Genomic DNA, 12,035 nt, shown 5'->3' on the forward strand with positions numbered 1-12,035 from the left:
AAGATATAATAGGATGTGGTAGGATAAGAATGTGTAGGATAGGATAAGATAGGATAGGAACGGCTAAGATATAAAAGAATAGGATAAGGTAGGATAGGAATGCCAATTGTAAGATAGAATAGCATGTGTTAGGATTAGAATGGGTAAGATAGGATGGAATAGAATAAGGTAGGAAAGGAATGGTTAAGGTAAGATAGAATAGGATGTGGTAGGATAAGAATGTGTAAGATAGGATAAGGTAGGATAGGAACGGCTAAGATATGATAGAATAGGATAAGGTAGGATAGGAATGCCAATTGCAAGATAGAATAGAATAAGGTAGGATAGCAATGGCTAAAGGTAAGATAGAATAGGATAAGGTAGCATAGGAACGGCTAAGATATGATAGAATATGCTGGTTAGTAAAGAGTAATTTAAGATAGAATAGTATAAGGTAGGATTGGAATGCCAATTGTAAGATAGAATAGCATGTGGTAGGATTAGAATGGGTAAGATAGGATGGAATAGAATAAGGTAGCATATGAACGGCTAAGATATGATAGAATAGAATAAGGTAGCATATGAACGGCTAAGATATGATAGAATAGAATAAGGTAGGATAGCAATGGCTGAAGGTAATATAGAATAGGATAAGGTAGCATAGGAACGGCTAAGATATGATAGAATATGCTGGTTAGTAAAGAGTAATTTAAGATAGAATAGGATAAGGTACGATAGGAACAGCTGAGGTATGATAGAATCGTATAAGATAGGAATGGCTAAGATAGAATTAGGTAGGATAGCAACGGTTAAGCTAAGATAGAATAAGATAAGGTAGGATAAAAATGGCTAAGGTATGATAGAATAGGCCAAGATAGGATAGGAATGGCTAAGGTAAGATTGAATAGGATAAGGTAGGATAGGAATGGTTAAGGTAAGATAGGATATGATGTGGTAGGATAAGAATGTGTAGGATAGGATAAGATAGGATTGGAACGGCTAAGATATAATAGAATACGATAAGGTAGGATAGGAATGGTTAAGGTAAGATAGAATAGGATGTGGTAGGATAAGAATGTGTAAGATAGGATAAGGTAGGATAGGAACGGCTTAGATATAATAGAATAGGATAAGGTAGGATAGGAATGCCAATTGTAAGATAGAATAGGATATGGTAGGATTAGAATGTGTAAGATAGGATGGAATAGGATAAGGTAGGAAAGGAACGGGTAAGATATGATAGAAAAGGGTAAGGTAGGATAGGAATGGTTAAGGTAAGATAGGATAGGATGTGGTAGGATAAGAATGTGTAAGATAGGATAAGGTAGGATAGGAACGGCTAAGATATAAAAGAATAGGATAAGGTAGGATAGGAATGCCAATTGTAAGATAGAATAGCATGTGGTAGGATTAGAATGGGTAAGATAGGATGGAATAGAATAAGGTAGCATATGAACGGCTAAGATATGATAGAATAGAATAAGGTAGGATAGCAATGGCTGAAGGTAATATAGAATAGGATTAGGTAGCATAGGAACGGCTAAGATATGATAGAATATGCTGGTTAGTAAGGAGTAATTTAAGATAGAATAGTATAAGGTAGGATAGGAACAGCTGAGGTATTATAGAATCGTATAAGATAGGAACGGCTAAGATAGAATTAGGTAGGATAGCAACGGGTAAGCTAAGATAGAATAGGATGTGGTAGGATGAAAATGGCTAAGGTATGATAGAATAGGCCAAGATAGGATAGGAATGGCTAAGGTAAGATTGAATAGGATAAGGTAGCATAGGAATGGTTAAGGTAAGATAGGATATGATGTGGTAGGATAAGAATGTGTAGGATAGGATAAGATAGGATAGGAACGGCTAAGATATAATAGAATAGGATAAGGTATGATAGGAATGCCAATTTTAACATAGAATAGGATGTGGTAGGATTAGAATGGGTAAGATAGGATGGAATAGGATGAGGTAGGAAAGGAACGGGTAAGATATGATAGAATAGGGTAAGGTAGGATAGGAATGGTTAAGGTAAGATGGAATCGGATGTGGTCGGATAAGAATGTGTAAGATAGAATAAGGTAGGATAGGAACGGCTAAGATATGATAGAATAGGATAAGGTAGGATAGGAATGCCAATTGTAAGATAGAATAGCATGTGGTTGGATTAGAATGGGTAAGATAGGATGGAATAGAATAAGGTAGTATATGAACGGCTAAGATATGATAGAATAGAATAAGGTACGATAGCAATGGCTAAAGGTAAGATAGAATAGGATAAGGTAGCATAGGAACGGCTAAGATATGATAAAATAAGCTGGTTAGGAAAGAGTAATATGAGATAGAATAGTATAAGGTAGGATTGGAATGACTAGGGCAAGATAGAATAGGATGTGGTAGGATAAGAATGTGTAAGATAGGATAAGATAGGTTAGGAACGGCTAAGGTATGATATAATCGGATAAGATAGGAACGGCTAAGATAGCATTAGGTAGGATAGTAACGGGTAAGGTAAGAGAGTAGGATGTGGTAGGATAAGAATGGCTAAGATTTGATAAAATAGGATAAGGTAGTATAGGAACGGTTAAGATATGAGGGAATAAGCTGGTTTGGAACGGCTAATATAAGACAGAATATGATAAGGTAGGATAGGAATGGCTAAGGTATGATAGAATAGGATGTGGTAGCATATGAACGGCTAAGACATTATAGGATAGGATAAGGTAGGATAGGAATGGATAAAGGTAAGATAGAATAGGATAAGGTAGCATAGGAACGGCTAAGATATGATAGAATAAGCTGGTTAGGAAAGAGTAATATAAGATAGAATAGGATAAGGTACGATAGGAACAGCTGAGGTATGATAGAATCGTATAAGATAGGAACGGCTAAGATAGCATTTGGTAGGATAGCAACGGGTATGCTAAGATAGAATAGGATTTGGTAGGATGAAAATGGCAAAGATATGATAGGATAAGGTAGTATAGGAACGGCTAATATAAGATAGAATAAGATAAGGTAGGATAAAAATGGCTAAGGTATGATAGAATAGTCCAAGATAGGATAGGAATGGCTAAGGTAAGATAGAATAGGATTATGTAGGATAAGAATGTGTAGGATAGGATAAGATAGGATAGGAACGGCTAAGATATAATAGAGTAGGATAAGGCAGGATAGGAATGCCAATTGTAAGATAGAATAGGATGTGGTAGGATTAGAATGGGTAAGATAGGATGGAATAGAAAAAGTTAGCATATGAACTTAAGTTGATGATGTGCATTACTACTAATCCTGCTGACCTTTCTCTCCTGCAGACAGGGGCAACGCCGGAGGAAAAAGGACACTGGAAACGGAAAGCTGGAGTGTTGGGGAGTGATGGGGACTGGAGGGAACAAACAACTAACCTTCCTTTCCTCCCAAAGTCTGCCTTTCCAGGACTGGCAAAGGTGGCCCATGGATTGGACCATGCCTCACGCGATTCAATGGTTCAGTTGGTCCAGAGACTCTGGGCCGCCCCTTCATTCACGGCTTATGCTCAAACTTTCATTTCCAGGTGTTCCACATGTATGACTCACAACATGGGTCGTGCATTGAAGCCACCAACTGCCACAACTCCTCCAGCTGAGGGTCCTTTCCAACATTTGCAGATGGATTTCATAGAACTAACACCCTGTAGAGGTTATCGTTATTGTCTGGTGGTTGTTGATCTCTTTTCCAGATGGGTGGAAGCCTTCCCGGCCAAGCAAGCAACGGCCCAGATAGTTGCGAAAAATCTGTTAAAAGAGATAACCCCACGATGGGGTGTTCCAGCCCGTATTACCACTGACAATGGTACACATTTCTCTAATCAGGTGGTCCACAAGCTCTCTGAGTGGTTCCAAACCGACCTTCGACACTACTGCGCTTATCACCCGCAGAGTGGAGGGATTGTTGAAAGAGCAAACCAGACTCTGAAATTAAAATTGGCAAAACTGTGTAGTGACACGGGACTAGATTGGGTGACAGCCCTGCCGATTGTGTTGGGGGCAATGAGAGGCCGCCCACACCAGCAGACAGGATTGGCACCACATGAAATATTGACAGGACGACCAATGCCAGTCCCGTATCCAGGGGGACGGGTGAACTTAGAAACTGTAGATGGCGATCTGTTAACCTATCTGTCTAGCTTACAGGAGACTCTGAAGGAGCTCCATCAGCAGGTCAAAGCCGCTACTGAGCCAGCAGCGGGACCGAACACATTGCTCGTCCGACCCGGGGAGTGGGTGCTGATCAAGGACCTGAGACGCAACCACTGGAACCAACCCCGCTGGAGAGGACCATTCCAAGTCCTGCTGGCCACCCCACACGCTGTGAAAGTTGAAGGAGTGACTGCATGGGCTCATCTGTCTCACTGTCGACGCACTGCACCACCGCTGGAGAAATGAGGAAGACAAAGGAAAATGGACTGATACTATTGGTGCCGCTCCACCGGCACTCCCTGCCAGGGCTGACTGTGTGCAGTGCTCAGAGGAGACAACAATCTCCACTGATGGCGGCGACTACATAGGTTTTAAAGAATTGTTCCTCCCTGAGGAAGATACTGACAGTGAAACGATGGTGTGATACAAAATTTGACATATTGTATCAAAGGGGGGAGTGTGATAGAAAATTCTTGATTATGCTAATCAGTGATCAATAATGAAATATAGATGTTATGCAAAATGCATTACCTAATCAGTAATTAACAATTAAGTTTATAATTGTGTTGTTGATTTACACATAGTGGTTGAAACAATGTAATTTACTTGTCATTAATTGAATGTATCAAACAATAATGCAAATCTGCAGAGATCAAAGGGGCTCCACTCCAACAACTGCTGCAAACGCCGCGGCTCCCTGAGTGCCATCACCCGTCAGCTCATCAGTCTCTGCAACCAACTGCCAAGACCCCCCCCCCACTCTGCAAACAAGTAAACCAACTTCCTTTTATTCTAACAACCTAAGCTGTTTTTAACCTGCTATATGACGTTAGGGTCGTGTTCACACAAACTGTGCTTGCTTTGCAGAACAGTATTTCCCTTTTAAGGTTACTCATTTAAATCTGGTCATTGCATTTCCATAATTACACTGTTTGTTTCTATTCCGTTATTTCGTGTTTGTTGTTTGTGTTAAGTGTAATGTCTGTCTTATGTTAGTTGTAGTGTTAGCTAGGAATAAATGCATGTCTTTTACACAACTTCTGCCTCCGTTCATTGAATGCTCACAATAGTCCCTGCCTATGTGCGATCTGGCTACTAAGCTCTGAAACCTCAAATTCGCCTGAAATATCGCGAGACTCTCTCTCCACGACCATCAGGGGAGCTTCGCAATGTTTACATTGCCTGGTGATGCAGCTCTCTGGACAAGCCTTCTAACCCAGGTTACTAAGCGATACTGGTAATTAGTAAATCCCATTTAAGTGGCACACTAACAGACTCACGGGGATTCGCAAATTGAGTGTGGAGGAGCCGACCATTCAGCATAACAATGGGTTAATAATCAGCATTCAATAATAATTAAAGTTAATTAATTTTAAAACATATTGGTGGAGATATAAAAATTTACCTGAGCTAATAATTCCTACACGTTTCAGAACAATTTTACCCAGAGCAGCGACGGTCTGTTAGCGCGGTGCTATGCTAATTGACAGGAATTGTGGTCCTGCCATTTTTCATCAAGCTATATACAGCTAAATTACTTGAACAGAAGACACTCGTTCCAATTTGACAAGTATTATCTTCAGGGAAGCATGGCAAGACAGCATGAGACAAAGGGTTTTCTAGTTGGATTTTACAAATGCAATACTACTTAGATACTATATAGATATTGTATATAGTGTATAGTGCTGTATAACGTATTGTGCTGTACAATATAGATGTATTGAAATAGATTCGACTGTACTCATATTTAAACCCTGCTGATCATACATGTCATGCCCGGCCCGTCCGCTCCTCATGTGTGCCACGCCCCCTGATTACCCATGTGTGCTTCCCTGATCGTCTCCAGCTTTGTCTGTTACTTTGATTAGTCTCTGTGTGTTTTAAGTCCTGGTCTGACCTGTTCCCCTTGTCCGTCATTGATGTAAGTTAGCGTCCTATGTTACCTGATGTTAGTGAATGTCCGTGCCTTCGTTTCCATTAAACCCCTCGTTTGACCTGATTTGTGGCTTCCAGCCTGTTTCTTGTTTGCCTGCCCGCACGAACTGTCCTTATTTACCAACCATCATGAGAAAGACTCTGACCAAAAAGGCCCCCTCAGCCTTTTCTTATTGTGCATCAAAGTCTTTATAGCTCAGTGCTGATTGTTTTTGAAAACCAAAGACCCATGTGTTAATTTGTTAAGCGGCACCTTGCTTTTTATTGCGTATGGTTTTTACGTTAGTCTTTTGTCAGAAAAAAGTTTGTACTTGTATCTTTCAATTGTAGGTGTGGTGTATTTGTTGATCTAAGCCGATTTTGGTCACCCATTCTGACCTTGGTTGATGGGCTTTATATGTGGAAACATGTTACAAGAGTTGCGACACCTTTGCTATGCAGCTCCTGGTACCACCCACTTCCCTGTAATGATGCTGGATGTTTATTTGCATACCATGGTATGGTACAGCCTTTCAACAGATTTGTATTTTTTTTTTATCCACCATGATGGTGTTCAATAAAGCAAGTATAAGAAATATTAGTAAAGCTTGTAGGGCAGTTATTAGAATTATTTTTCCTGGGGTCTGCTTTGGTAGGTTAGTGAGCGATTGATGCTCTCTGAAGAAGTTTTCTTGAGCTAGATAGAAATACCATGATAAGGCAAATACTAATGGATGATAAATCTGAGTAAAACCATCTCCCAGGAAAAATGTCAGTATTGTATGTACTTGCCACATTGAACTGAATCCACATAAATTCCTCTGGGATCACACACCTATCATAAGTACTATACTATTCAGACCACCTGGCACACATCAATTCAAGCATAGGAAAAGGTCTAGATTTGTAACATTAAAATGTGGTAGAGACTAATATCCATGACATACCATCCTAAAACATGGTGTGTTCTAAAATTTAAGCCCAATAAACAATCTGAATATTAAATGAGCAAAATAATTTGATTTGTTCTTCTATCCAAAGTTGTGGTCTAAAAGCAACAAGGCCACCACCCATTATATCTGCTTTAGGGAAAATGCACTCCTGTAGCCACTAGGGGAGCCCTCACCTTCTCTGAGCCCTGCTAATAATTATGTCATGCATTCTAACAAGCTTTATAATCTGTTTTAATAGGCATTACTTTTACACTAACACTCCTGCTGAGAGACTAATTTGATTACCAGTCTTGGCCTTATTATTAGGAACACATTTAGAGAATTTGCAGAGTGCTGTTTCACAGTGGATTCTCCCTGGTTTTCCCCAAGAACGGTACCATACATTTTATTCACTTGCATACTGCAGATGATTGCAAGAAAGCTTAATTAGTTTACTCTTATACCAGTGCAAGGAAATTGTTTAATACATGCTTAAAAAGGAAATTAATAATTACATTTTTAAAACATTCATTCTCTAACCCAATCCCAACTTCATAGCACATGTAAGGCAAGAATCAAGAAGAAGCATGTATTCAGCTTACCAAAACACAGTGTGCTGATCTTCAGAAAAATCAAAGTTAACATTATTTAAAGTTTACATACCAAGAGACCTTATTGCTTTTTTGCTCTTTTTCATGACGGTGGGTTAATCAAACACAGTACTTAGCTGCCCCAGACATAAGCCACCCATTATGCACCTGTGTGTCACTTATATGGGCTTGAATTCTGGGAAGAGGTGGAGTTTCAGTGATCTAACACTCTATAGTGTCAAATGAACACTATAAGAGCTAATAAAATTTAACACTATACAACAACACGCATTGCACTCTACAAAGTGTTAAATGTAACGCTGATTAGGTGAGAATTATAAAAACAGTATGCAGTGTTAATTTAACACTGGCAAATTTGCTGTGAAATTCACACAGAGCTTTCGCACTAGCCACAAGTGGCTACCGCACACTCTCACACGCCCCATCCACCCCCAGCAGTCACTGCGACAGAGTGAGAGAGGGAAAGAGTGTTAATTGGAAGAGTGAAAAAGAGAAGGACAGAATGTTCCGCTTGTCATGTTAGAGTTAGCAAAGCCTAACACACACTCGGCAGAAATCGCCCCTGTGTCAGTAACCCAGTAACCCTACCTTATCAATTACACAGCTGTGTCAATGACGCTTTTTAAGACTTATGTTTGATTAGAAGTGTAATCCACCAATCAGAGATATACATGCATGCACCAATCAGAAAGCTGCACTTCTGCTTGCCTTCAGTTACACATACATCACATATGCAATCTAACAAACCATTGCCACTTCTATACATTAAACACGAGGGTTTATCCTTCTTCACTCTGATGTACCAAATTAAATACAGGAGAGACTTCATACTAATCTGTAGAAAATAATCTGAATAACCTATCAAGTCAAGAGCTTTAGGATGAATGATCTAAATAAAAAGGTAAAAGTGAAAGATTTTGCCTGACTTTCTCCAGCCTTGTCTGAAACTTTGTCTTTATCTTACAGAGGTGTTAAATGCCGTTATATCATTAAGGAAGGTTTACTGTTGATCACTTGAGATTACAGTCTTCATGTACGTCTTTTTATTCATACCTCTTATAATGTATAATCAGTTACGCACTTGTATGTGGGAAGCTGAAGTACAGCCTTGCAACATTCATTACAAGTTCATTACACCTATATGACTAGAACATTTTTCCCCCCATCATATTAATGTGGATTTGGATAAAAATGTCTTCCTTTTAAATTTATATTAATGTATATTTCAGTTAACCAAATGTCAGCCTCACTGTAGGTAACAAAGGAGAGACATTTTATACCCTCACAGACCAAAAACAAGGGGTTCAACATGTGACGACTACACAGTAATGACTGGCTAAGATGTTTCTGTGACTAATATAAACTCACCTTGTGTAGGGCAAGTACAGCAGTACGCATAGGACGTCAGGACTCACACTGAAATTCCCTACATTTGGATATATTATGTAACTCATGGTTTTGTAGGAATGTTGATACACACATATACAAAGATATCATATATGAATTTGGATTTGGGACTGGAGAGGCTTGTAGTACAAATTCAGCAAAATTTTTATAATGGTTGTTGCAAATATTATGTACAAACTGTGACAGAAACTTGAATGCAAACATGGGTTTTGTTGGGAAAATATCATGAAATACATTACTGAGAAAACTGCGGTTTCTTTTACTCCTATTTAATACTATTAAGCAGAGACATCACAAGGAAAAGAAACTTATTTATAATGATTTATACAGCAGACAATAACTACACATACAAATATAGCACAGAAAAATCCAATAATACTATCGGACAAAATGGCCATGGAAATGTAACAGAGAGCTGTGAGCTGGAGACCAGAGTCTTGACCTTAAGGAGTCAAATAAAATATTTAATTTCTCTGTTGTGCCACAAACCTTACAGATACACTACTTTTCAAAAAGAAAAGAACTTACTTCCTCACACATTTCTAAAAGGATGTATTTGTCAAATCCCTCCAGCTCACTGAGAAATAACACATCAAGAGCACATATGGCCTAAATAAAGATATAATATAGACATATAATACACTGGGCGACATTTTAAAATGTTTTGTTAGGTGATTTAACAAAAAACAAGTGCATGTTCTACAGTTTTTTCTGTAGTTTCAGAATATGGCTTCCAATTTGCCACCACATGTCTGGTTTTGTCACAATTTACAATTAAAGTTCAACATAAATTACACTAACGACATCAAATTTGGTGAATAATATCAAATGACATTTTTCAAACACCCTTCATAAACAAACATTTTTAGTATATTTAGTTTTGCTCCAGTATGTCTGCTTTTTTGACGTAACTTTATTTCATATACAATGCATTGTATTCCTAGTAATGTCATATTAAATCACCAGTAACCTGTCATAGACTCTTGTACAAACAAGTCAGCAGGGTTTACAGGCAGCTTGCAGTTATGTAAACTTACAGGTATGCTGCTGCAGGTCCACTGACGCCGACCTTTGCATGCAGAACTGTGTTCTGCCTTCCAGTACTGAGTGACAGACCACCTTGAATTGTTGGACTATCTTACAATTATCATGCCCCGCTTGTCCGCTCCTCCGGTGTGCCACGCTCCCTCGTTAACCTCGTGTGAAATCCCGATGTTATTAGCAGTTTCCACTTGTTTTCATTAGTCCTATGTATTTAACTCCACATCAAAGTATGTTTCCCCAGTCCTGTCATTGGAGTCGCTACCTGTATTGCCCGACTTAAATATATAATTCATTGTACAATATAGGCCTACTATACATACAGTCAGGGGCGCATGGCGCATTCCCCGTACACGCGCGGCAATTCCTTGTTAGCAGCGCAAATGCGTATTTGTTTTATGTGCATTCACGTAACGACAAAAAAATTACCGTGCATGTTAACATTTATGTGGCTAATTTGTACTTCGTTCTGGACATGAAGGCTAGAATGCACAGTGATTCTTTGTCATAACAGCGCGAATGCACATAACATAAATACTCATTTGCGCTGCTACAAGACATTTCTCATACCAGTTATGTGTCCCCTGCATATGATCTGACAGCCTGAGTCTCGCGCCAGATGCGTCAGAGTTCAACGATGCCTCATTGCAGATTGCAATACGGCCAGGTCATGGTCCCTGCCACGGCCAGCCCGAGCGACTCAAGTGTTGCTAATTTTCATGGAGAAATACATAGAGCAAATAGTCAACGAATCAGATCTGAGAGACAGTGTAATTTCTGACCAATCAGAAATGAGTGGGCCAGGCTGCCCGTGGGCCTGGCCGTCTTGCATCCTGTAACGAAGCACTCTTTGCTAGGTTTGCTAAAGCTAAACTTTATCGGTGCGCCCTTACCCTACCTCCAACCTTGGATAAAGTGAGATGCTTTTATTGTCACTGAAAATACAATGAGATGTCATTTGGAGCAAGCCTGTAGACGCCATAGTATGCATAAAACTATAGACTAACACTTATAGAGCATAAATACAGAAAAAATACATTTAAAGGCTAAAGATACATACACCAAAAATAAAAAAGAATAAAAATAAAGAAAAAATTCTGGTGCTGGAAGCAAAGAAACCAGTAGCACATTGTAGTGATGAGTCGGTTGCGAACAAAACGGCTCTCGGAGCCGGTTCTTCGAAGTGAACGATCGGAGCCGGCTCCTGCCTGTGAGCCGGAGTCAGAGCCGCTTTTTTTCTTTCTCTATTTTTTCCACCCGCACGGATTGGTCAACTACACGATGTGTGTCTGCACTGAGCAGGGGGGGGAGGGGCGGTGCTACAGGGTGCGTTCGACTTGGGATTTAAGTCTTAAGTCGTCTTGCTCTCGTGAGGTTTTTGTACCATGTGACATGGTCACGGATGGTAACATTTTGCAGCGCCGGCTGAAGTCGGACAAAAAAATCTAACCATGATGCATTGCGTTGGGACCACAATGCACTGCTTTAAGCAAGCACTGCAAATGGCTGTGTGAAGTCGAACGCACCCATAGACAAATACAGCAATCACATGCACTGAGAGAGAAACAGGAAGGAAGGAGATGTGCGCGACAAAATGAGTGACTGTAGGAAACGCAAAGTAAAATTTGGATACATTTCAATTGCATTGATAATACAAAGGCAGAGTGTAGAGCTTGCAAGGTTAAAATCTCATATCAAACAGGTTCTACAAATAACCTGCATTGGCACATGAGAACTGTACATCCATCAGTGCAGTGGGAAGAAAAAAGACAAGCAAGTGAACCTGCTACTAAGGAAAGTGACAGTTTGTCTACTGCAGTTTGTCAATGTCTACACCGTCATCCAGTACAGCACCACAACCACCTAGACCTACAACCTAGAGCTCTATGAGACAGTTTCTGCAAACAGAACACAATTGATGAGGAATTGTCTAAAATGATTGTGTGTGATTTCCAACCATAGTAATTCAT

The sequence above is a fragment of the Brienomyrus brachyistius genome, unplaced genomic scaffold (genome assembly GCF_023856365.1).
Source record: "Brienomyrus brachyistius isolate T26 unplaced genomic scaffold, BBRACH_0.4 scaffold155, whole genome shotgun sequence".
NCBI classification, from domain to species: domain Eukaryota; kingdom Metazoa; phylum Chordata; class Actinopteri; order Osteoglossiformes; family Mormyridae; genus Brienomyrus; species Brienomyrus brachyistius.